The sequence below is a fragment of the Rhinolophus sinicus genome, linkage group LG06 (genome assembly GCF_036562045.2).
Source record: "Rhinolophus sinicus isolate RSC01 linkage group LG06, ASM3656204v1, whole genome shotgun sequence".
NCBI lineage: Eukaryota > Metazoa > Chordata > Mammalia > Chiroptera > Rhinolophidae > Rhinolophus > Rhinolophus sinicus.
In genome coordinates, this window is record NC_133756.1 from 98,963,276 (window position 1) to 98,988,524 (window position 25,249).

At 35.5% G+C, this 25,249-nt stretch overlaps 1 protein-coding gene and 1 pseudogene across 1 annotated transcript in view; one reads left to right on the top strand and one right to left on the bottom strand.

Annotated features, from left to right (window-relative positions):
* CNTN5 (contactin 5) overlaps window positions 1-25,249 on the bottom strand; it is a 1,268,958-nt gene that overhangs the window by 952,576 nt on the left and 291,133 nt on the right. The window lies entirely within an intron of this gene.
* On the top strand, window positions 16,289-22,403 carry LOC109452617 (small ribosomal subunit protein eS8; annotated as a pseudogene).

Sequence of the window (25,249 nt, forward strand, 5' to 3'; positions counted from 1 at the left end):
AAAACTGATGTCCCAATTTGAAGGCAGTTGGACAGGAGGAATTCCCTTTTACTTATATGAAAGTCAGACTTTTTATTCTATCCAGGCCTTCAATTGATTGGGTGGAGTCACTCACATTCGGGATGGCAATTACTCAGTCATGGATTCAAATGTTAGTCTCATTCAGAAACACCCTCACAGACACACCAGGCATAATGTTTGACCAAATGTCTGGCACCCAGTGGTCCAGTTAAGTTGATATATAAAACCAAGCATTACACTTTCTTAACCCCATATCCTCCTTTAAATTTTGCCCTGTTTCACTCTTACTTAATACAACCACATTCCTAAATGAGATATCTATACTTACTGTCATTTTCCCACCTCAAATTCATTCCTTTTCTTATTGACGTTTACCTTCATTTTCAATATTCTTTTTTTTTTTTTTCTTGAGCCTTAGCATTATCACAGTTCTTTACCAGGCTCATAAATGTTTAATCCTGGTCTTTTTAAATTGCTATTTTATAATTCCTTCCTAGGCAATCCGGACTTCGGTATACCACCTACATGCAAATGACTTCCAAATTTATAACCCATTCTTCCCTTGGATTTCTCAAAGGCATGACAAAATCAACATGTCTAAAATTAAAACCAAGAACTATATCTGCTTCCCTTCATAAACCCTCCCAAAAACAGTAACAATAACTATATCATCATCTGGTGTTCTCAGTTTCAGTGAATGATTTCACCATCTTTCCAGCTACAAAAGCCACCATTCTCTGATATCTCATTTTTCATCATCCATGACTTCATTTTTTTTTTTACTAAATCATGTTTATTTGATCCCTATGCATGGTTCATATCTTTGTCTTCTCCATTTCCGTTATTGCTTTTGTTTAAATGAGCATATTTTCTGCATTTGCCATTGAATAGGTCTCCCTGCAGCCCAGATCAGCCCACATTAAAATAATCTGCATGCTGTAGCCAGAATTGCAGAGTGCAAATCAGATAAATGGCTAGGAATGAGTGTTATTTTCTTATTTATATGCGCCTGTACTTTTATGTATGCATAAAACTAATTGACCTCAGTAACATATAGATGAAGATAGATAGTAGATAGATTGATAGACAGATAAAGTCATGTGTCACTTAACAATGCAGATAAGTTCTGAGAAATGCAGCATTAGGCAATTTTGTCATTGTGAGAACATCATAGAGTATACTTATATAAACATAGATGGTATAGCCTACTGTAAACTTAGGCTACATGGTATGGCCTATTGCTCCCAATCTGCAAGTCTGTACAGCATGTCACTGTACAAAACACAAGATTAAATCAAACACAAGAGAAAGTGATGCAATCAAGAGACTCCCTATACACAAGATGTATAAGGCTGCTGCCTGCATAACCTACTGTTTCAGCATAGTCTAATATACTGTTTTACAGCAAACTTTTTTTTATAAGTAGAAAAACTACATGCTAAAATAACAATACAAGTATAGTATAGTAAACACAAACTCATAACAGTTACTTATTGTTATCAAGTATTATGTACTGTACATAATTTAATGTGCTATTCTTTTATAACTGGCAACACAGGCTTGTTTACACCTGCATCACCACAAACACGAATAATGCTTTGCTCTATGACATTAGACAGCTATGTCATCACTTGGTGACAGAAAATTTTCATATCCATTATAATCTTACAACCACCATGGTATATGTGGTCTGTCATTAATGGAAATGTCATTTTGCAATATGACTGTATTTATTATTGTCTTCATCATGTGTTATCCACTATGCTAGTTATTGGGAATTCAAATGTGAAGGAGATAAAGACCTACCCTTAAGCAGAACCAGTGAGAGAGCAAGACTGGTAAAAAGCCAATTTCAGTGTTGTGTGAGAAGTGCCATAATAGAGAGGTCAGCCTGGAGCTAAGAAATCATAGGGAGGGCACCCAGACCATTCCTGAGCATTCAGGGGATATGTTCAGGAGAAGGTAACTTCCAAGCTGAGGAAAACATAAGAACTTAATCAAGATTAGATGGCCATAGTTGTGGTCAGGAAGATGAGTTGAGTCATGTGGTTAGGGACCTTGTTAGCTATGAGTACATTTAGGAACTTAGACTTATATTCCAGGCTGTGAGAATTAAAATAGTCCATTGAATAAATACCAATGATAGCTGTCATTTACATACAAATACACTTATTAAATATCAGTCTACAAAACACTTCCAGATATATTAGGCCATTTAAGCTTTAACTGGGTTTTATTGATTTCAAGATACATTTTTTTCAGAGCCTACAGTACAAGGTGAGAGTGAGTAAATGTCAGAATCCAAAACGACATAGTCCGGTTCATTTTTTCTATATGCAAGATGAAAAAAATTGTTATTTCTAAATGGACTTTGATTTAATACTATGTAGAAGACTGCTCAAATATTCAATTAATGACAAATATTCTTATTTGTCTTATCAAGAATACTTAAACCTTAACTTTTAAGTGTTAGTTATATTGTAGTGAACCATTTATGATATCCAGTCAATTTTTAATGATACCAGGTGGGTCACCCTAATTTCAGATTAACTACATCCCACTGACACGATTTCTTCCCCACCCTGCTGCCACCTGTCTGGTACCAAACCCACTCAGCTGTGGAAACTGACAGCTGGTTCTTCAGTGGGGAGTGGTGGGAGCAGGAGTCAGGTGAAAATGACTCATTAGCAATGAAATGGAAAAAATGTGCAGACTTCCCTGCGGATATTTTGGATGATGCAGTTCCCTCTCCCCCTCCCAAATTTCTCTCTATGATTGCCCAATTGAGAATTAATTATAAAAAGTACTTAATATTCAAGTTTTTAAAATTACTATACTGTAATGTCATCATATTTCATCAATTTATTTAGATTTCTTCAATACAAGTTGAGGTTTGCATGTTGACCTGAATCATGGTATAAGTGCCAAAAGAAAAAAATACTCTGATATTTGACTTCCTAAGCATGTCCAGGGATATTGCTTTAGAAAAAAACCCCTGAAGTTGGGAGCTGGCATACTGAATTCTAGCTACTCATTAGCTACACAAAATCACCTAGTTCTCTTAATTCCTTGGACCTCAGAATGCACATAAAAAAAAAAGAAAATTATGGGCACAGTGATTGAGTTATGCTTAATTATACTTTCTTTCCCTTCCTGATTCTTTTAGCATAATTTATTGACAGTTATTAATAGATTACTTATTTCTCCCTGTAATGCAGGGACTCTGCTCCTGCTCTCAGTGGGTGGACACAGAACATAGTGAGGTCAAAATGCTCCCTGTACAAGAACGCAGTATATGGTGATGCCAAATAGGAACACCCACGGAGCCATAGACGGGGCATCATACCACTATATTCTTGTTGGCGGCTGGGTTTGAGACACAGGAAGCAGGAGCCACATGATCCGCAATCCACACTCCGCCACACTCCGTGCTTGCTAGCTCAGCCACCATCTTCTTGCTAGCCCCCACTTGCTGTTAGCATAGCCACAGCAGTTATATTAGTGGCCAATGGCTCACTGGTTACAGCTGACAGCCAACTAGCCACAGCTGATGGCCATCCAATCACAGTTGATGGCCACTTACTACCTGAGCCAGCACCTTTCCATGTGAGGCCGAGAGCCTGGAAACTGCTCTCCTGGCTCTATCCCCACAATGGAGTTGTCAGAAAACTACAGACAGCTCACTTATCATGAAATTAAAAGTAAATACTCTTTACAATAACTCATATTCTATAAAGTATTAGTGATTGAAAAATTTATAGGAAATTTTCTTATAGTAAGTTAATTATTTTAGAATGTCTCCTAAATGCTCTTGCAACTATGGAAAGTTAATTATGTTTAGCTAAAGATTTTTTCCCATTTCTAAGACCAAAACAGTAGCAACAGTAAAATAAGGAAGTAGCTTAACATACAAAAAACAACTATCAATGCATAATGGCTCCCTGATAGCAAATAGTACCATATGCCTTTTAAGACCTTGGTTCTCGAGACTATGTCCAAATGTTAGTGACACACTGATATGCCAAGAATAACTCTGAATACAGCAAGACAGTCTGGCAGAGTCTCAAAAATAAACTTTCCTAAAACCACATCTCACCTTTTATCATTTGAACTCTCTTCTCACGTATATGCACTTGTCTTCTAACCTTTCTCATTTCTCCACAGCCTAAAGCTCTACCATTATTAGCAGCCACTAGAAGTCATACTGTTATATCTGTCACTATTTGTTAAGAACACCATCCAACTTGAAGATAACTAGAATTTTTCTCTTTTAGTCCTCTTTGGCTTCCTCACTGAGGGGTCACAAGGGCTGCCTGTAGCAAATAACCAAGTACAGAAATGGTTGTTGAAATATTTCATTTCATAAAACCATGAGCTCCCTGACCAACCTTCTTACTGCCATTAGTCACACATTTATCATACATGTCTTCCATCTTGAGAAACTCTTATCTCCCCTAAGTCCAATGTCATAGGACAAAACTGCTTTTTATATACCAAAGCAAAAAGCTTCACAAAGGAGATAGCAGGCTGAAACCAGTTTTTATAGACTATTCTCTTAGGGTGCTTAGAATCTGTGAGAGCAACTATAGCTGAGAAAGGTCTTTTCTGCCTTTCTACCTCTGGCACTGCAGCTGTTAGCACTCCTGGTGTCAAGGTACAAATGTCATGAAAGTATTGTCAGTAAAGTAACACCCATGAAAAACAGCCTGGCAGTCTGGCTGGCTGCCAGAGTCCCTAATCATCTCTTTATATGCTGCTTGGAGCTGGACTTCGGCTTTCGCTCTTTCCTCCAATTGCTATTAATTGAAGCAGAGGGATTTGCTTCACATTAAGGGAAAGAAGGATATTTTTTGCCTCTGTTTAAAAGTATAATTTCAAAATTGAAGATTAACTGTGTTGCTTAGAATATTACGGCTTTGTGATTCCTAAACATGTGATTCATGGGAGAAAATGGCTTGAATTAAAATGTGTTCCCCAATTCCCAATATGGGAGTCTTCCATGGAGAAGAGAGTATATTTGAAAATATCAAATAGAGGAGAGACTGGCAACATTTACATGTTTATTTTGATAACTCTGTCAGTTCTAATTGGAAAAAATTGACCAGCTCTAGGTAGAAATGATCAATCCATGAAGTGATTTCTTAATCTACAAGAACTTCTAGAACTTACTACAAAAATTCAAAAATGAATTTTATTATGTCTTGTCTTCCCTAAAGCTCTCTAATGTGATTTTAGCACAATGCATAACAACTATTAGGAGTACAAAGATGCCTTTCTCCACACACAGGATGTCAGGGATATGAATATTGACAAACTGCTTGGCATCATCAATTACTTTATGATTTGCAGTTACCATCAGCTGCAATCTTGTTTATGGCAATTTACTAAACTATTTGTCAACGTATGTAGAAAGATGCCCTTGGCCTTGGAGCAAAGCTTGTGGACATTTTTTCTGGGGACATCTGTGACCAGAGCACATGATTAGAAAACAGGAATGACCCCTGTAGGGGGAAAAAAAAAAAAAAAGGGTCACATGCTCCTTTTATCATCCAGTTAAAAGGACAAATATCATGGGCATTATTCTCCCAAATCCATATTTCAGATTTATATACATATATGCACACATTCCCACAAAGTACACAAATTCATTTCCTTTGCTATCATTTGTATCATTTTATTAAAATTGCTTTGCTAAGTTTAGAGTAGACTTCTAATTAAAAGAAATCGTCATGAAAAAAAGGCTTGCTGTATATTTTCTATCAGTATAGTCCCCTTCACTCTCTAATTAATCAACATTAATGACCTATTCCTAGTATTTATCTTCCAAACCTCCAAGTGTCCAATCAATACACATATGGATATTTTATAGGTCCCCAACCTCATTATTGTCACACCGCCTCTTACTTTTACTTTTTAAATATTACCTATTTTTCTTTCACTTTTTAATTCACTCATTTGCTTGCAAAAGCAAAATAAAATATTAAGAAAACAAAATATAAAGCATCATTTTCCTTGACATTTGATTATCCCATCTAATAATTTACTGTATTCTGTGATGGTAACTCAGAAATAGGTGCCAAATCTGGACACTCATTTCCATCTTCAATACTAATGTTCTTCCTGGTGCTTTTCTCACTTGGGCAATGGCAGCGGCCTCCTAACAATTTCCCCTTGCCTCTTTCTCTCACTACCTCATTTTGTCTTATCCTTTAAGCTGTAATTGTTTGCTTCCTTTCAAACAAAACTACAGTGCCACACTTATGAACAAAGGCATTTGTAGCCTGCCCTTTGCCAAAATCAATCAATTAATCAATCAATGAATCAATAAAGTTCAGGATCTTTAGCTTGAGGCTATTTAAGGTCTATTTTTCCCCCATCTTCATTACCTGATAGTCTCAGTATGCTCACCAGACCAAATGCTTTCATTCTTCAATGATGTAATAATGTGTACTCTTCACTTTGCCAGGAATGTGAGGAACAATCAAGTTCCTGAACTTGTTGCAATGCTGCTAACCTTTGTTGATATCAGAGGGATTATTCTCTATGAATTTGTACCAAATGGACAAACAGTTAACCAGGCTACTCTTTGGAAGTGCTGAAAAGGCTGTGTGAAATAGTTAGACAAACTGAATTTTTCACCAACAGTTCATGGCGCTTGCATCACAAAAATGTACCAGCTCACTCCGCACTGTCTGTGAGGGAGTTTTTAGCCAGTAAACAAACAACTCATTGGAACACCCTCCCTACTCACCTGATCTGGCCCCCAATGACTGTTCTTTACCTGAATGTAAAGGAAATATTGAAAGGAAGACATTTTGATGACATTCATGTCATCAAGGATAATATGACGAAGCTCTGATGGCCATTCCAAAAAAAGAGCTCCAAAATTGCTTTGAAGGGTGGACTAGGTGCTGGCATCGGTGCATACCTTCCCAAGGGGAGTACTTTGATGGTGACTGTAGTGACATTCATCAATGAGGTATGTAGCACATTTTCTAGGATGAGTTCATGAACTTAATTGTCCAACCTCGCAGACATCAAAATCTTCCCCATTCTTTATTACCTCGCTACTCACAGTGCTGTCTGCAGAACAGCAACATCAGCACTATCTGGCAGACTGTGAGAAATGCAGAATCTCAGGTTCACCCCAGACCTACTGAATCAGAATCCCTAATTTTAAAAAAAACAAAACAAACAACCAAAAACACCGTTTATTGTACACAATAAATATTATCTCTTCCGTGAAGCCACTCTCCTTTCATCTTCCCACTATATTCTTTTCACATCCTAATACAGTTCACATCTTAAAGAATTATGGATATTTTAATTACACTTGGACACCTCTCCCCCTCCCCTTCTTCCTTCTCTCATCTCACATTCTCTCTCTTCCCTTTTTCTACTCTCCTCTACATGCTATTGTTAATTAATAGAAGCAATAGTGGTTGTTGGTGTCATTGTAACATATCCCTGGCTGTGTGCCAGTCAATTACTTGGAATTTTCCTTCCAATCTGAATTTGCTTCTGATCTTGCTCCAATGAAGGCTGAATTTTCTCTTTCCCTATCCAGAAATTAAATACTCTTTCTTCCTATTTTATTATAAAAGTAAAACTAGTCTTTACATATATAGTCACCACTGAACCAGTGAAAGTAGTTATTTAGAATGAGATGCTGTATGTTCAACTATATATGATGTGACATATCCATATTCATGAAATGAATTTAACAGCAATTCAAAATTCTTCATGTAGCAGAATAATAGGATATACAGTGTTTATCGAACTATATCTGTACAGTTGTTAATTTATTTTAGAGGAGGAATTGTGGATTGTTAAAATATTTCAGTTAATAAAAATATTTTATAACATATACATGTTCACACACTCCAATTGGACGAGGAATAAATAATTATTTTTATCAATTAAATCGTTGAATGATTGTTCATTAAATTTATTTGATATGGCTTTAATCCCACTGAGAAGCCCTACATACTTTCAAAACTATCATTATTCAATTTATTAAACATTTGCTGACTTAGGTCTTCAAATTGCTCATAAATGGTCAGATGATTTCACATATTATGCATTTCTGATCCCTTTGAGCTAATCTAGTCTCAAATCTACTTTCTGTCTCATGCCCCCACATACCTAAGAGCAAGACAATGTGCTCCATTCTTCTTTATTTAAAGTACAGCATATGCTCATTCTAGAATATCTTTTTATGGACAAATTCCTTATTAAGTCAATAAAGTCTAGGCTATAACTCAGGCTGCAATAATATAAAATTATGAAAATTTTGCAAAAAAACAGTATTTCCTATTCCATATGCAAATGATTAGATTAAATATTTGCTTTACAGTTGTCTTGATTATTGCAGACAGTTTAAATAAGCTTTGTTAAATAGCCTTTATAATTAAGAAACAAAATTGTTGATTATCAATTTTATATAAATTGATCCTTCTTTGAAAATGTATACTTTAAGATGCTTTATTTCACTTACAGAGTCTGTGTTTAGTGATAAATTAAATTCACCTTAGCAGGAAGGACCCCCATCCAATCCTTAATAAACCATTTTGGCCTCTCATTCAATAGGTGAGAATTTTCCTGCTGTTTCAATGTTAACAGCTTAGCACATTTTTAGCTGTCTACAGAAGTCTTAAGTCTAGAATAAATTATTGGATGGATGTGTTGATGTTAGACGTGAATGATTCAAATAAAAAATGAATTAATAAGATTTTTATAATCAAAGAAGTGAAGATCTGTGTCAAAGTACAAATAATTCAAGCTGAGAATGGGTCACAATGATTTACCTATTTCAAGATAATTTGCTTTTACTCCTGAATTATGACCTATATTTATGAAATTGTTTTCCTAGTTTGAATTTATATGCTGATAAATGTATCTTATTTGATTTATATTTGATCTCTATTTATTGAACTTAGTATTCTACAAAAAAAATAGCAATAGTGGAAAAATAACAACAAAACCAACCTCACAATTTTGGATAATGTTATGATGCCTGAGAGGACAGCATCTGTCTACGGAAAATTGAGTGTGGTATAATTCCAAGTAGTTCTAGGACCTCCTCTTCTCCTCTGTCTTCCTTCTGCTCTTTTGACTAAAACCACTCTCTTTTTTCCAGCCTATGAGTAACATGACTACATTCATTAAAATCTTGTCATTTCTTTTTAATAGAAGACCTGCAATCCTAGCTGTATGCTTCTGATTGCGTTTTACCACTTAATTGTTGAAGGACTTGAAACAATTACCTTATTTTTTCTGAATTCCTTTTATTTTCCTATTTGTCATATAGGATTGCTTTAAGGCTATAATAATGATGGCTAATATTTATCGAATACTTATAAAATGCTGCAGTGTTCTCTGCACTTCACATACACTATTTGAACTATGCGTAACAGCAGTCCTATCAAAAATGTTCAATAATTTGCCAATACCATAAAATTTATTGTAGGCAGATTGAGTAGAGCCCATTTTCTTAACTGCCTGGGTATATGATATTGCCATCTACTGAATGAAAAGGGAGGATATTAAACATTATATAGAGAAAAATGTATTTTGGGAAGCTTATGCAATGTGTGTAACATTATCTAATGTTTACAACAATTCTGTAAAGTAGTCATCATATTTAACATAAAAAGAATCTAAGGCTCATAGATGGCCTATAATTTACCTCAGGTCAAAAAGCAAGTATGTGGCAGGATCATTTTTTGAAACAACATATGTTGTCTTTACTCCATGCACATGGTATTATATCTTTTTAGCTTTCCAGCAACACCACTACATTGCAATTTTTGAGGAAGCAAATAATATATTTGTAACTGTATGTATTATTTAATTTGATTTTTTTGTTTCATTTTGTTTTTGTTTGTTGGATTAATGTAAAATATGTACTCAAATTGCACTGAAATTTTCTCTCCTGCATTTCTGATATTTATTTTAGATGATGTAAGCCTGATCACAGTCAAAGAATGAATTAAAGCATCTTAAAATTTCTCTGTTGGCTAAAAGGCAGTGGCAGTCAACAAAGCAGTCATCTGTTATGACGTCTTCAGAGATAGTGGTTTAGGAGGTATAAAAGTCTGAATATAATTTTGTAGGTTATATTTCTAGACAGTAAATAGGAGGAAAAAATAATTTTCAGATAAAAAGAAGAAGCTACAAAAATATTTAAAAATCTTTCCTTGATGTTTTGAGGTAGGTCAGAGAGGTACAGGTGCTGGAATGTTATATAAACAGCTAAGGATATGGTCAATTTTAATACAACAAAATAGCAAGTTCCTAAAATTACAATGCTATTGATCTCATGAATTAAACTTTTTGAAAAGGCCTGTATTTCAATAACCAGTTAAAATAAATTTAAAGTCAGGATATTTTTATACCTTTGGAAAAGATCAAAATATGAATATCTTGTTATAAATAAAAAAGAGTACCCAAGAAACTGATTCAAGAATGATAGTGTGATGATCTCTTTGGATCGTCTCCCTAGTGAAACAACTATATGTGGTGAAAATTATTTTTAAAAATTTTAGGATCACCACGTCAAATTGGTATAGTAGATAAATGCTGTGCTTAACTCCTGTCATGACCACATCAAAAATTACAACTAAACTGCAAAACAACCATCATTGAGGATCACCTGAAATCTTGCTGAACCAAAGCCCTATAACTAAGAACATACAGGAGAAGCCATCTTGGGACTAGGAAGAGGGGCAGAGACTCGGAGCAGGCTCGTCCCAGACCTGCATGCGACCATTAAAAACTGGGAGGGATATCTCGGCTGCAGAGCTTTCCACCCTCATACCCCCAGTCCCTCTCTAGCCCAGGGTTCCAGTGCCAGAGAAAGAAGTCCCCATAACTTCTGGCTGTGAAAACCAGCAGAGATTGTGCCTGAGTAAGATGGAGGGTGGCTGGAGTCCCAGACACTCCTCTTAAAGGGATCGCACGGTACTTACTTCCTGACAAAATCACTGACTCTAAGCTCCAGCACTGGGGCAGCAGCTAGAGAGGTGACAGGGACATATTGAGGAAAAATGAGTTGTCTGGCTGTAGGATAAGAGCTGGAGGGCAGCTTTCTCCCAGACAGAAGAGCTGGCAGAAGCATTTGTTGAGCTTTTCCTGTCCCAGCATGCAGAGTCAGGCAGCTTCCATCAAGATGGCTAAACCATTTGTTCACCACACACTGGTGATTACAGACCCCACGGTGCACAACTTTCAGGCACAGCCAAGCTGATTCCAGTGGCTATTTCATACAAACCACCAGCCTTAGCTCATGCTGCAGACTTTCCTAGAGTCTCTCAAAGGTTTGCAGAATCCAGAGAAGTAGCATCTGGCTGGAGCATGTCCCATGCCTCTGACAGAGCATCCCTAAGCCCAGCACTAGTGACAGCCAGACTTGGTTCGCAGCTTGGCCTCTCAAGGTACTTCCAAGCATGGCATGGGTAGTGGCCAATAACTAAATTGCTTTGCAGCTCCTTCTAGGTGGGGTATGGGCTGTGGCTGAACTTGACCTCAGTAGGTCCCCTCCCAGGTAGCTCTGGGGTTGGAGCACCTTGTGGCCAGATTTGAAATTAGCTGGAACATCACTCAGCTGCCTCCAAGGACGACACCCTAAGGGGCAGATTGGGCAGTCACCAGAGCCCTGCTTAGGCAGATCCTGCTCTGTAGGATCAGTCCCTGTACCACATCTCCTCCACTGTAGTCACGTCCAGTCCTCACTACCAATGAGCCTGAGGGTCAATCTCTCCCACTGACATGGAAATAGCAATCAAGGCTCAACTACAAGAGGAGGGCACATGCAACCCACACAAGGGACACACTTGGAGTGTTCAACTCCGATGACCAGGAAGACTGTGCCTCTGAACCCCACAGCACACATATTACATAAGGCCACTCTACTATGACCAGGAGACATAGCAGCCTGTGGGGACAGAGTCAGGAGTACAGTTTCCAGTCTCTCACCCTCACATGGAAAGGTGGTCACTTGGGTAGTGAATGGCCATCAACTGTGATTGCTAGTTGTGATTGCTAGTTGTGACAGATAGTTGGCCGTCAGCTGTAACCAGTGAGCTATTGGCCACTCATATAACGCTGTGGCTACACTAGAATAAAAGTGGGGGCTAGCAAGAAGATGGTGGCTGAGCTAGCAAAAGGGGATTACAGTTAGCATGGCAGATTGCACCTAGCAAGTAAGGTTTGTTGGCACAGAGAAGTAGATGGCAGGATGTGGATAGGGTGGCTCCTGCTTCCTGTGTCTCCAACCCAGCTGCCAGTGAGAATATAGTGGTATGACTCTCCTATCTATGGCTCCATGGGTGTTCCTTTTTGGCTTCACCATGTCCTGTGTTCTTATGTGGGGAGCGGGACCAGAAACACCGCCTGACACCCTGCATGACACAGCACAGCCTAATAAAAAAGAACAAACACAGGGAGGCAGCCAAAATCGGGAGACAAAAACATGCCCCAAATAAAAGAACATAACAAAGCTCCAGAAAAACGACTAAACAAAATGGAGACAAGCCAGCTATCAGACACTGAGTGCCAAACACTGGTAATAAGGATGCTTAATGATATCAGGGAGAACTTCAACAAAGAGACAGGACACATAAAAAAATGAAGATAGAAAACATACAAAAGAACCAGTCAGAAATAATAATAATAAAAAATAACAGAAATAAAGAATACAGGGAATCAACAGTAGGTTAGATAAAGCAGATACCAAGATGGCACAGTAGGTAACACTGTGGTTACCTTCTCTCACGACTTCATCAAAATTATAACTAAATTACAAAACAACCATCATTGAGAATTGCTTCGTACTGAAGTGAAGCTCTACAAATAAAGAAGTGCAGAAGAAGCCACTCCAAGACTGGTAGGCGGGGCAGAGATGCTAAATGGGCTGGTCCCACACCTGCAATGTTACCATTAAAGATTGGGAGGGTATTGTGGCTGTGGAGGTCCCCTGATCCCACAGCGGAACAAGAGATCCCACCCCCATCCCAGCCGAAGGTTTCAGTGTTGGGGAAAGAAGTCCCCATAATTTCTGGCAGGGAAAACCAGCGGTGATTATGACTGAGTGAGATGGTGGGCGGCTGCACTCACAGGTGCACCTCTTAAAGGGACCACACATAGGCTTACCCACCAATGGAATCACTGGCTCTGAGCTCCAGTTCTGGGGCAGCAGCTGGAAAGGTGGCAGGGACACATGGTGGGGAACTAAGTTGCCTGGCTTGGGAAGAGAGCTGGAGAAGTTGCTTTCTCCTGGATGGAGGAGCTGGTGGAAACCATTGTTTCTTTGTTGAGTCCTCCCCTTCCTGGTGTGTGGATGCAGGTGGCTGCCATATCTGAGTCCACCATTTGTTGCTATGCCCTGGCAAATCAAGACCCCGCCCTGCCCAACTTTCTGGCACACAAAAGCGTCTTCCAGTGGCTTTTGCGTACAAATTGCCTGCCTTGGCTCAAGCTGCAGACTTTCCTAGGGTAACTCAAAAGTTCATGGAACCCAGATAAACAGCATCTGGCTTGAGTATGTCCTCTACCTCTGGCTGAACAGCCCTAATTTCAACACTAGCGCAGTCAGCCTTGGTTTGTGGCTTGGCCTCATAAAGAGCTTCCAATCAAAGCATGTGTGGCAGTCATCTGCTGATTTTTTGTGGCTCCTGCTGGGTGGCCCCAGGTGGTGCATGGGCTGTAGCTGAACTTGACCTATAGGTGATCCACTCCAAGGTGGTCCTGGGGTTGGCGCTTCCAGTGGCCACCTTCAAAATGAGCTGCAGCATTACCCAGATGCCTCCAAGTATGACACACCCAAAGGGCAGGTTGGGAAGGCACCATAATCCTGCTGAGGCAGATTCTATCCTGTAGGGTCAGCCCTTCCACTGTAGTCAAGGCCAGTCCTCACAACAAGTGAGCCTGACGGTCAGTCCCTCCCATTGATGTGTAGTTATCAACCAAGGCTCAACTACAAGAGGAGGGCAATACACAACCCACACAAGGGACCTATGTAGAGTGCACGGCTCAGGTGACCGCAAAGACTGCATCACTGAGCCCCACAGCACACCTAACACATAAGACCACTCTACTAAGACCAGAAGACATAGCAGCCCTACCTAATACATAGAAACTGACAGACTAATCAGGGGAATCACTGTATAAATTATATAAATGTCTAACCACTCTGCTATACACTTGAAATTAATGTAAAATAATAATGAAGCCAATTTTAACTGACATAAATAAAGAAAATATAGATTTCTTTTTAAATATGGCCTCAAAATTTTTTGACAAAAATTAACAAAGTAAATGTTGCATATATAAAATTATAGCATATCACGACATAGTGGAAAAGAATGCTATATGGGTTTCCTATTTAAAAATTTATCAAATTAATGAATTATATTAATGGAATAAAGAAGAAAAAAGGGTATATTCATCTTAATAACTGCTGAAAAATGTTTGACAAAATTCAATCAATAGAGAATTAATAAACTATGATATATTTTCACAAATAAAAACAAAGACTTCTGATACACAATAGAATGAACAATCTCAAAATAATATTTTAAGGTAAACTTCAAGATGCAAGAATATTTGTAATGTAGTTCGCATTAATTCCAAAAACTGGCAAAACTCATATACGGTGATATAAATTAGGAAACAGTTGCCCATTTATGTTATCAATTTAATGAAAGTATCAAAAGGGTACCTCTCAGTTTGGAAGTATTCTGTATTTTGATTGGTATGGTGGTTATACAGTTCTACATATTGTTTAAAAATTTATTAAAATGTACACTTATGATAAATGTATTTGTCTGTGATGTTCTTCAATAAAAACAAAAGGGTAAAGAGGGGCAAAAAATAGAAAACTCTATTATGAAAAAAACTGTAATGTAATAATTAACCCCACAATTCATTATATGTCTATGCCATTATTTAAGAATGCCCTATTGTTGGGCATTTATCTTGCATCAAGTTTTTTGAGACTTGAAATTATGCTGTTGTAAACACCTTTCTGAAAACACATTTGTTTACAGTTTATAACATTTCCTTGGAGTTAGTATCTAAGAAGTTGAAAAAAATTTAATCTCTTGATATACATTACAGAATTGCTTCATAAAATTACTATATTAATTTTGCTATACTTTTTGGTTTTATATGGTTTTGCTATACTTTTTCATCCCCATCGTGTATCTTTCTTTATATATAAACATATATATATATGTATACATACATATATATGTATATATATGTATGTGTATATATATATATATATACATATATGTGTGTGTATATATATACGTATATATATATATATGCCAAAAAATGTATACAAGTGGACACTTTGGTCAATGTTGCTCAAGCAGTAGGTTGCCATAATCAGAAGTGTGTCGACACTTATGGTAACCACTTTGAGCACCTCTTGTAATTGCAGAAGTCATACGTGACTTATATTCATCTTTTGTAATCAGTATACATTGAGTATTAAAATTTTAATATAGTTTTCCTTTCATAAAATGTGTATACATGTTTGTGGCACCCTCTGTATATTACTCATACATTTGTGTATATTCACAATTTTTGAGGTATAATTGACATACACTAAACTGTACTTATTTAAAGTGAAAAGTTGTATGAGTTTTGTTATAGTTATACCCCCATGAAACCATCACCTCAATCAAGATGATGAACAATTCCAATGCCCTTAAACATTTCTTTATGCCTCTTTGTAATCCTCCTCTCTAATGACTTTACCAGGTAACTGCTGATACCTATAGATTGCTTCACATTTTCTAGTTTTTTTATATAATAGTCATATGCTGTGATCTTTTTGTCTGTCTTTCACTCAGTGCAGTAATTTTGAGATTAATCTGTATGTCTATTTCTGAACAGAATTATATAGAACAATTGTTTGCTGAGTATTATTATATAAAACAACTGATTTCTGGCATTGGACAATAGCCAAGATAGGACTCTTTAGATATGTGAGTGCACAAAATAAATACCACCTTTATCTATGCCTTGAGATATTTTCTGCACTTTAGTGTAGGAATGTAGAGCCCAAATAAGGAGCAATAGTCTTGATAAGTGGACGAGCTGCATTATACAATTTGGGACTACTACAGAAGTAGCTGTGACTGATGGAACATCAGGATCCTGAATGAAGGGGAATTGTGTATAAAACATCTCAGATGTTTGTATGGAAATATTTATCCTTGTCCAATTTTTGGACTGCAAATGCATAGGGTAAAACACTATGGAAGTTTTCAGAAGCAGTAAGCTGAGGCTGAGAACAAGTGTGAGGCTGAGAACAAGTGAAGAATCTGGGGTCTCCCAGTGTCGGCCTAGCCAGATTGCAGAGATTGCAGCGGACACCCTGTTCTTTCCATTGGAACCCCTCAAAGGCCATGCAACTTGGAGTAAGAACCATGACATAATAATAAGAGCTATGCTTTAAGATTATGGAAAATAATAATTAAAAACAAAGTAACTTAACAAAGTAAAACCTAGGGCTCTTCAGCATCAAGGTGTCTACCAGAATAAAGTACAACCTTATTTTAGACGACAAATACTTGTGTTAGAATCTCAACAATTTGTGTCACTTACAATGTCCAGTATAAAAAACAAAAGAAAACAGTAACAACAAACTAGATATTTAAATAAATAGGAAAAATAACTGATGAAAAGTGAAAAAAATAGTTAATAGATGCATATTCATAAAAATCCAGATATTGGAGTTAGAAGAAAATAATTTCAAAATAATTATGACTAACATTAAATAAACAGAAAAACTATGGAAAATAGTTTTTCTTACAGAATTATAATACACAGAAATTAAATCTATATTTAAAAGTGGTAATATATAATACCAAGCATTACTCATTGACTGGGATTAACAACATACTCAACACAGCCAAAGGTAACATCAATACATTTGAAGAAAGGTCAACAGAAATTATGCAAACTTAAGCTGGGAGGGTTTAATAAGGGTGAAAGGAAAAAAGCATAAATAAGATCATACAGTCATGTGGGCAAAAGTCCTAACATACGTCCAATAGGAATTCCAGAAAGAAAGAAGAGAGATTGGGACATATTCAATACTTGAAAAAATAACGGATGAACATTTTTCTGAATGCTTATACTTATTTGTATTTCCTCCTTAGGAAATTGTTTATTTGTGCTCTTGGTCTGCTTTCTTCTTGGTATTTTGGTATTTTGCTTTACATTTTTAACATCTTTGTATTTTATTATCATCTTTGTTATATCCCTAAACTCAGAAATCAATGTTAACACATAAAGAAGACCTTATCATGTCATTTTATAAAATTGTCAAAGACTCAATTTTTTATACAGTAAAACTCATCTCAATGATAGTTTGCAAAAACATCCCTAAATATCCATAAGTTAGTCACTCGCTCACTTTTTGAAAGCACATGTACTATCTATACCTTTATTACAACAAATATGATGTCAGTTTTCCTGGTCTTTTTCTTCTACTCTAATATGAACTCTTCAACAGCTCTTTACTTGTATGTTCTCTGTGAATGTTTCTTGAATGAATAAAGAAAATATGTAATACAAATGATGTAAGAAGTTATGTTTTACAGTTGGTACTGAAAGGAAACAGAAAGGAAGCAAAGACTGTAGAGTACAGATTGGATATTCTCCATTATCCTGACAGTACATTAGCTTTTCATTTGGATGTTACTTTCTTTCAGAAGAGTTTGATGCATTTTAAGTTGATGCAGCAGTGCATGTTATTAAAGCCAGGGATCATAAATTATTTCTTAAATCATTGAGTCTTGGGAAAACAGAAAGCCAATGAATCACTACCATTTGAACATTGATTTAGTTTCTGCATAAGCTTATGCTGGGCTTGGTGTATGTGTTTGGCTCCAGCAGGTCTGCATACTTTCTAATTTGCTTGAAAACTGTGTGAAAATATTCCCATGACCCTTTTATAAAATATGACAGGCTGACATTTTCTTTAATTACAAGACCTGATCTGTTTAATAGCATACAATTGGCCTCCAACTTGACAGACCTTCCCTTTAAAATCAATGGTTAGACTCTAGGGCACCAGCTTGGTCATCAAGATCAATATTAGAAAAAATATAGCTTGTCAAGACCTCTCAGCCTTTTATTGATTCAAATGGGGAGCAGCTCACAGATTGAATAATGATATTAGAGCTCTGATCCAACAAATAGAAGCCTCTTACATTAATTTTGGTATAGGCAGATGAATCTGTGATAAATGACTCAAGCATAATATAATTATCCAAATACTGTAGTTAGATAAAGCAGAATGTTTTCAGAGAGAAGTTATATATATTTAGAATACATTTCTTTAAAGTCCTCGGCAAGTGAACAAAATAACAAAAGCATTACCTTAGTCTTATTAGAGACAAAACAAAAACACTGAAAAGTCATTTCTTCAATACCAAAGAATAGAAGATAAATCACCATGAAAAGAAAAATTACAATATGAAGAAAAACAATTCATTATTTTCTCTTGAACTTATTTATTTAAATAAAAATGTGTTAAAGTTTTAGAAAAAAATATTTAAGAAGTCAGTGTTCTTCAGTTCTAGTGCTAGATAATTATTAATATATTGTTATACAAGTCACTTAACTTATGTAGGCCTCGGTTTTCTATGCTGTCAAATGAAGGAGTAGGAAGATACAGTCTGAGTATTATTTTAAATCTCAAGGGAAAAACCCAAACACAACAGTCGATGTTAGTTAGTTTTATATTTCATTAGTAATTGTAATAAATCTGTATACTTGTTTTATTTTCACTTCTAATTTGAATGCTAACAGAAGGTTTTGAATGCAGTTTTCACATTAAAGGGGAATGGGAAATTGAAGCCATACCCATCAGGACATTTTATATTACTACAGACAAATATTTAAAAAAAATCAGAAACAAGAGTTTGTAATTCCTTAATACTTTCAAAGTTTAAGAATTTTATACTTAACACTATTGAATTGTACACTTAAAAATAGTTAAGATGGTAAATTCTATGTTATGTGTATTTTACCACAATTAAAACTTTCTTTTAAATATGGAAAAATAGTTTAAATGTTTTAGTTCAATTTATATCTAAAAGTTAGAGAAGTATACATCAACAATTCGTACTCCCGAATAATAACTTGGGAGCATCTACATATTGCTAGCTAATTACTACACCAGCAGTGATAGCTTATTGAGTGTCTATAGTAATTAATTGGGCACTATGGTAGGTATTTTATTTTCTTGTCTTCATTTACATATATCATATATACCTTTTTATTACCTTATATTTACATGCCTCATATATTTGCCTTGCTTCTATATCCTTATCTCATTTGTTGTATGAATGCATAACAACTATTATTCTACGTAAGAGAAAAATAAAACTCATGTTTGATAAGTAAATTCCTCAATGTATAGAGATAACAAATATCATAGCTTGTATTTTAAATGATTTGTCTAATACATAAATTCATTTTACTTATTTATTTGTTTTTTTACTCTGACACAAAGCTTAATACCATGCTGGTTACCTTAAAGACCTAAGTATAGTTTTCCCTCTATTACTTGTTATATAGTTTCCTAGAAAAGTGTGATAGCTTTGGATAAAATTCCAACTTTTAAGAAACTATATGAAATTTCAGTTTCAATCACTCTTCCTCAAAGTCCTTCTAGAAATCTATCAAAGATAAAACCGTTTCAAACAAAACACAAAAACTGCACAATTTTCTATTTCCTTTTTAGAAGGCTAAATGCTGACTATTACTAACAGTGCTGTGGATTTTAAATTTACAACTTCATTTTACAGAAAATGTTTTTCTAAGTTATTTAAAAGAATATATACTTATAGCCTAAAGGTAGGACATTTTTAATACATCATATATCAATGAAAAATTGACCTGGAATTTATTTTCTTATTTCCATAAATGTTAGGCATCAATGACCCAGAAATTTTACCAAGTCTCAAGTTCTTTTTGTTTCATTTAATTAAAACTTCACAGACTGCCAACTTTTGCTGTTTGTGAAACTCCTAACAGATGTTATTGAGTGTTTCCTGTTAGGAAAACACAGGAGGAATAAAGACTATCTGTTTTCACCTAACATATTAAACTTTACTGAGTGAATTATTTATGTGTTCATTTATTTTTATTTCATAATTCATTCAGAAAGACAAAGACATGCTAACGCAGTGTTCTGGTCACTATGATTTATTTTGCTTTTGTCTAAAGCTAACAGCTTGACTGCTCCTAGAGTCATGTGCTTCTTTTATTTGGAAATGGTTATGATTGGGGTCATCTCCTGAATCAAGCCCAGCACTATAGCACTTTTGTTGAAAGTGGTTATACTTTAGGGTTATTGGAGAGGTATAGTAAAGTCAAATATATTTAAAATATTATTAACCCATCAATGGGGCATTAAATAGAACTATCATCAGCCACTACTGAATTATGTCTTCATTCTTTCCATACGGAGATACGGGCTTCAGTCAAATAGAGGCATGATCGAAGCCATAGCAGTTAAAATGGATTCCTCAGTTATCTCTAAGCAAAGGCTATACAATGGAGGTGACCATGATTCAGAACTGAAGTTACTGATTCTTTGACAAGTAAGACTTGTGGCCAACAGATTATCTATTCTCATTGGACAGCAAGGAATTGTAGCCCAAATGCACAACACTAAAACCTACTTCAAAGCATCCTGCTCTGATGGTAGTGAGCTATTTTCCAAACCCCAGGTAGTGAGTCTGAGTTTAAAACTTTTGTTTTGCATCAGCTGCCGCCAGAATTGTGATAGTACCCTGAGAATATGAATTATTCACAGAGTAATTCTTAGATTATTTTCAGAACAGAGAAGAATATGTTTACAGGGATCGTAGAATTAGTCCTAAATTATTTATTTAAAGATACGTAAACTTCTTTGTACCCTCAATTCCTGAAGTAAGGCAAATTGATGTATACATGAATGATTTTAATCAGATTACTTAACTTATACAAAGATAATATTTTTGATGGAGGAGTTTAGAGGTTATGAGAGGTAACTCTGGAATATGGGGCTGTTCATCACAGGCTTTGTCTGGGAAACTCGCTTCATGCATCAGGCTTGACAGATGCATTAGGTTACTGGGGGTAGTGCAGGCAATAAGAGAGGTCTTGTGTGCAGAAAGTTCTGGCACTTCCAAGACAAATGTAATTTATATCACAAGTTTCCTAGGCTCAGCTCTGTTCTCCTTATCTCTTCCCCCAGATTAAGAACAACTGTTATTAACTCTAAATCATTTCAGAAGTTGTGATTTCCAAAGTACGAGGTACACGGAGAAAGGGGACTTTATCTACATTGATGCAGGCATTAACCTGGGATACACTTTGGAGGGACAACAAACAGATGAAGGCTGTGTTTAGGAGGAGGAGATATTTTAAGCCATTTTAGGGATATGCTGCTTATTAGAAAGTAGAGTGTTATTAAAGAGTGAGAATAACTTTCAAAGAAATTCTTAAGATGGAGATGAATCGATGTTCTTAATATAAATATAGTCACCTTGCTGTCTTTTGCAAACTTTAAACCACCTGTAGAAATTCTGCAACAATCACTTAAAAGATGTGTCCCACCCCCAGAATGGTAATCACTCATAATAGGAGTGCTATTCAAGCACTTTGAGTAAAATTTAGCAAAGAAAGTGGAGAGTACAGCTCTTTCCAGCTGGCACTGAGCCCTGGGCATCTCTTGGGACAACAGGCACCAGTGCCACAAGACCGGCAGCAAGAAAAAGTCCTACCACAAGGAGCGTAAATATTAGCCGAGATGCCCTGCTGCCAACACTAAGATTGGCACCCACTGCATACACACAGCCCATGTGCGTAGAGGCAACAAGAAGTACCGTACATTGAGGCTGGAGGTGGAGAACTTGTTCTGGGGCTCAGAGTGTTGTGTGTGCAAAACAAGGATTATTGATGTGGTCTGCAGTGCATGCAACAATGCACTGGTCCACACCATCACCCTAGTAAAAAACTTCATCGTGCTCACTGACAGTACCGGCAGTGGTATTATGAGTCCCACTACGCACAGCCCGTGGGCAGCAGATGGGGGCCAAGCTGACTCCTGATGAGGAAGATATTTTAAGCAAAAGAAAACAAAACAAACAAGAAATTCAGAAGCAATAGGATGAAAGAGAAAAGAATGCCCACAGCAACAGTCTTCTAGACGAGCAGTTCCAGCAGGGCACGCTTCTCGCACGCATCCTTTCAGGACCAGGCCAGTGTGGCCCAGCAGATGGCTCTGTGCTAGAGAGAAGGAGCTGGAGCTCTAGCTGAGGAAAAACAAGGCCCAGAAAGGCAAATATATCCGCCTCCCTCCTATTTGAACTCTTGCAATAAAGGTGTTTATTGTTCTGTTGGAAAAAAGGAAAGAAAGAAGGGAAGAAAGGAGGGAGGGAGGGAAGGAGGGAGGAAAGAAAGAAGGAAGGAAGGAAGGAAGGAAGGAAGGAAGGAAGGAAGGAAGGAAGGAGAAGGAAGAAAGAAAGAAAGAGGTGGGTACAGCAGACATTTTGTGCCATGTAAATAAACTACAGAGATGATAGTTTGGATCAAGATATTCTATATCTTTCCGCCAGTTATAATCTCACGTGTCATTTCTTATCTTTGGTAAATCACAAGGTAGATATAATTATGCTGCTATTTAATCATTTGCTCTAACTTGCATTAAATTGCTTTGAAGATAAATGGGTTTTGGATTTGTAATATTAATTAATACTAGTATAGTGATCCGCTATTTAAAAGCATGTGCTCTGATTCAAAGTTTAGTGTTTTATATTATCTTACATTGTAACACTATCTATTCAGAATAATTTATAAATAGAGACCAACAGAGTCTAGTGCTAATAAAAATGAGCATACCAGGCTATTCCAACATATGTATACAGTGTAACACATTTTAAAATTTAACATTTAAATTTAATTATCTTCTAAAATAAGTAAGCACTGAAGAGCATGTAGACTGCAATGTAAGGTCAATGTGGTGCTGTTGAATAAGTATATAAATTCTACTAGATGCAAAAAGTATGGCTCTTGTTACTGCAGAATTAGCATAATTGACAAATGTTTTTAAATACCTATTGCTATTTAAATTATTGTGTTTTATATCTTAAGAGTTATGAAACATCTTGACAACTGCTATTTATATCTTACAATATGTATTATATATTCATATATAACACATATTTCATATATTATACGTCCTTATGTAAATATATGTACATGTATGGGCATATAGGTATATATGCAGTGCTATATACCTGTTTCTCCAAGTATAACTCAAATATTGCATAGTATATATTGTAGTAAATATTAAATAAGAAATTTGTCTTTATATGAATTATAATAGCAGTCACAGAAAATTAATTCCCAGCTTCATATTTCTGTTTGAAAATCGCAATGCACTCTGGTGCTCCATTCCACTTTGAGAAACTTCTAAACACTAAAGATAATCTTTCCAACATTTTTAAAAATACATTTCTCAAGTATAAGATTATTAGTTGTTTCTTTTAATCATTATTGAAATATATTTCATATACCATAGTATTTACCCATTTAAAATGTATAGTTCAACTATTTTTAGTATATTCAGAGAGTTTGGCAACAAAAACTAATGTTAGTGAATTTCCATTGCTTCCAAAAGAAACCCTGTATCCTTTAATAGTCATTCCTCATTCCTTCCTCTGAGGTATACAATTCATTGGTATACAATTGTTAATTGTGTAGCTGTATTATCGTTTTATTTTTGTAAGGTCATGGTTTTATTAAATTGAGTTTCCCTCTTTTCATTTTGGTCATTCTTGGTAAAAGTTTGGCTATTTTGATGACCTTTTCAAAGACCTGACTTGGTTTCACTGACTTCATTGTTTTTATTTTCCTTTTTCATATTTTTTATCTCTCATATTTGTTATTTGTTTTCTTCTACTTGCTTTGGATTTAGTTTGTTATTTTATATAGTCTCTTAAGGTAAAAGATTGGGTTACTATTATTGACTTGTAGTAATTAATATTTCAAATATGAATATTGATATTATTCATCTTTATTAATATAGACATTTATAGCTATAAATATTCCTCTGAAGATTTCTATGATTGTAATGTACAAATTTTATATTTTATGTTTTACTTTTCATTTATGTAATTTATTCTAATTAACAATTGTTTTTTCTTTGAGCCACAGGTTTTTTAGGAGTGTGTTGTTTATTTTCCACATATTTTTCAATGTCTTGATTTTTTTCTTCTATTAATTTTTATTTAATTACACTTTGTTTGGAATCATACTTTGTATGCTTCTAGTCCTTTTAAATGCATTGAGGACAATTTTGTGGCTTAGCTTATGTTCCATCCAGGAGATTGTTCCATGTGCACCTGAGAAAAAATATAGATTTTTTTGTTGGTGGTGGGATATTCTACAGATGTCCATCTAGCAGTTGGTTTATGCTGTTGTACAAGTCTTCTATTTTCTTGGTTATCTTCTGCCTAAGTGTTCTATATATTATTGAAAGTGGGGTTTAAAATTTCTAACTATTACTGTTAAATTGTTTATTTCTTCCTTCAGTTAAAATTTTTGCTTTATGTATTTTGGGGTTTTGCTGTTAGGTACAAAAATGTTTATAATCAACATACTTTCCTGATGGATTGACATTACTGTCATTATTAAATGCCTCACTTTGTCTCCAGTAAAAGTTTTTGTCTTCTATTCTATTAAGTCTGATATTAGTAAAGCCACTCCAACTCTCTTTTAATTACATCTACCTGGTTATTTCATTTTCCCCATCATTTCATTTTCAACCCAACTCTGTCTTTGAATCTAAAGTGTGTCCCTTCTAAATAGCATATAGTTAAAACTATTTTTATCCATTTTGTCAATCTGCTTTTTCACTCATGCATATTTAATATAATTTCTCATACTGTAATCTTTGAATCTGTCATTTGCTATTTGTTTTCTATATGTCTCATATCTTTTTGTTCCTCTATTCCACGATTCTCCTCATTTTGCATCAAAATTTATTTTCTTAACTGACCTTAATAGAAGAAAATTATGTTTCTTAGTTCATTAAAATATGATGTACCCTAAAAATGATGCAAATATGAATTTCTCAAAGTTGAATCTTATTGTTTATTCAATAAACTTTCTGTTTACAGACAGTTTTACTATGTAAAATAATAAATCATTT